Raw genomic sequence first — 2500 nt, forward strand, 5'->3', positions numbered from 1 at the left:
GTGTGACCGCACAACGACTGCGCCCAAAAACGGCGGACCATACAGTGCAAATATTGTGCACGCAGCTACGTGTCGTCTCCCTATGAGAGCTGGATTGCAGTGTGGTACGCCATAGAGACGTGTGGGAGGAACGGACGCCGTGGATGGCGATCAGCATGAGCTGTCTGTTGATGTATTCGGACCTAGTCGTCTCTCCTCACACACCGTGATGGCATGGTGCACCGCGTTCCATATCTGCGACATGCTACAGAGGCCGGTTGACAGTCGTTCGAGCAATGGACATCGCATACGTACGGGGGCCACCTTCCACGTATTGTCTAGGCGTGCACATTTTGTTGCGTGTATGTGGGCAGACGTAGTGTGGCGTGACACCTGACACAGGCATGCAATAATCGTTGAAGTTGCAAATGGCGATGGACGCCTGCGTTTTCTGGTGAAGTTACGCAAATGAACAAATGGTAACCTGTTGTGGTGCGGTTGTTCTCGCTAGGGGTGAATCGGTGATGGCGACGATAGGTTGAGGTACTAACCGGTTGTTCCAGCGATACCCACCATGCCGACGAAACTGAACGGCATCTGGGTGTGAAGCGATACGCGGCGGTGGCTGGGTGGGACCGTCCCCGGCCGGTGAGGGGGCGCCTCCCGGCGTGCTGGCCGCGCGGTGCGTGGGCGCACGCGCTACAGCCGGCTGGTGGGGGCGGCCAGTGGCAGGCGCGCCGGCCGACGGACGCGGCAGGCGTCGCAGCTGCGCGCCGGCGCACCCTGCGCGCGGCGCCGTGCGGCCAAAGTAGGTCCTCGCGGGCCCGGTGCGAAGCGCGGTGGACATCTTCAGTGTGCTGGTCCGATTGAGGACTGTGTGCGTTGAGGATGCGCCGCCGCCCGGCGCTCGGCGCCGCGACGCCGTCTGCTGCTCGGTCGCCCCAGCGGTTCTCGCTGGTGGTTTGTATCGCAGCTGTGCGGATGTGTTGGCGCGTGCGCTGTGCTGGGAGAGTTCGCTTCGGCACCCAAGTGGGGCTTTTGTCCTTCTGTGGCGCTGGCGTTGGAGCTGCCGGTCACCGTAGGTGGCGCGTGTTGTCTCCCGCCGGCAATGCCACGACAGCACGCTCCCGGGCCTCTGTCGGCAGCGGCAAGCTCAGTTGGGAGCACGGGTGGTCGCACCGAAAGCGTCTACTCGCCTAACTCCGGGCGATTGCGCCTCTCTCGAACCCGACCAAGTACTTGGGACGGCGCTGCGCGCCGCCGGGACCTGAGAGGGTTTCGAGGTGTATTGTGCAGGGGAGCTCAGCCTCCTCCTGTTTGCAGAATGATTGAGCGGACGCTTGCGTGTTCGCGCGGGCCCCCGGGACACACTCCCGGGCGGCCGGCTGCTCAGCTCTAGTTGACGCAGCTCCCTGGTTGATCCTGCCAGTAGTCATATGCTTGTCTCAAAGATTAAGCCATGCATGTCTCAGTACAAGCCGCATTAAGGTGAAACCGCGAATGGCTCATTAAATCAGTTATGGTTCCTTAGATCGTACCCACGTTACTTGGATAACTGTGGTAATTCTAGAGCTAATACATGCAAACAGAGTCCCGACCAGAGATGGAAGGGACGCTTTTATTAGATCAAAACCAATCGGTCGGCTCGTCCGGTCCGTTTGCCTTGGTGACTCTGAATAACTTTGGGCTGATCGCACGGTCCTCGTACCGGCGACGCATCTTTCAAATGTCTGCCTTATCAACTGTCGATGGTAGGTTCTGCGCCTACCATGGTTGTAACGGGTAACGGGGAATCAGGGTTCGATTCCGGAGAGGGAGCCTGAGAAACGGCTACCACATCCAAGGAAGGCAGCAGGCGCGCAAATTACCCACTCCCGGCACGGGGAGGTAGTGACGAAAAATAACGATACGGGACTCATCCGAGGCCCCGTAATCGGAATGAGTACACTTTAAATCCTTTAACGAGTATCTATTGGAGGGCAAGTCTGGTGCCAGCAGCCGCGGTAATTCCAGCTCCAATAGCGTATATTAAAGTTGTTGCGGTTAAAAAGCTCGTAGTTGGATTTGTGTCCCACGCTGTTGGTTCACCGCCCGTCGGTGTTTAACTGGCATGTATCGTGGGACGTCCTGCCGGTGGGGCGAGCTGAAGGCGTGCGACCGCCTCGTGCGTGCTCGTGCGTCCCGAGGCGGACCCCGTTGAAATCCTACCAGGGTGCTCTTTATTGAGTGTCTCGGTGGGCCGGCACGTTTACTTTGAACAAATTAGAGTGCTTAAAGCAGGCAAGCCCGCCTGAATACTGTGTGCATGGAATAATGGAATAGGACCTCGGTTCTATTTTGTTGGTTTTCGGAACCCGAGGTAATGATTAATAGGGACAGGCGGGGGCATTCGTATTGCGACGTTAGAGGTGAAATTCTTGGATCGTCGCAAGACGAACAGAAGCGAAAGCATTTGCCAAGTATGTTTTCATTAATCAAGAACGAAAGTTAGAGGTTCGAAGGCGATCAGATACCGCCCTAG

General features: G+C 57.7%; 1 non-coding gene across 1 annotated transcript in view; it reads left to right on the plus strand.

Annotated features, from left to right (window-relative positions):
- The first annotated feature begins 1388 nt into the window (after positions 1 to 1388).
- Positions 1389 to 2500, plus strand: part of LOC124749187 — a 1909-nt gene continuing 797 nt past the window's right edge. Inside the window, exon 1 of the ribosomal RNA XR_007011791.1 lies at positions 1389 to 2500. This exon is cut by the window's right edge and continues 797 nt beyond it. This is a non-coding gene — a ribosomal RNA (small subunit ribosomal RNA).

Source organism: Schistocerca piceifrons, unplaced genomic scaffold (assembly GCF_021461385.2).
Source record: "Schistocerca piceifrons isolate TAMUIC-IGC-003096 unplaced genomic scaffold, iqSchPice1.1 HiC_scaffold_43, whole genome shotgun sequence".
NCBI lineage: Eukaryota > Metazoa > Arthropoda > Insecta > Orthoptera > Acrididae > Schistocerca > Schistocerca piceifrons.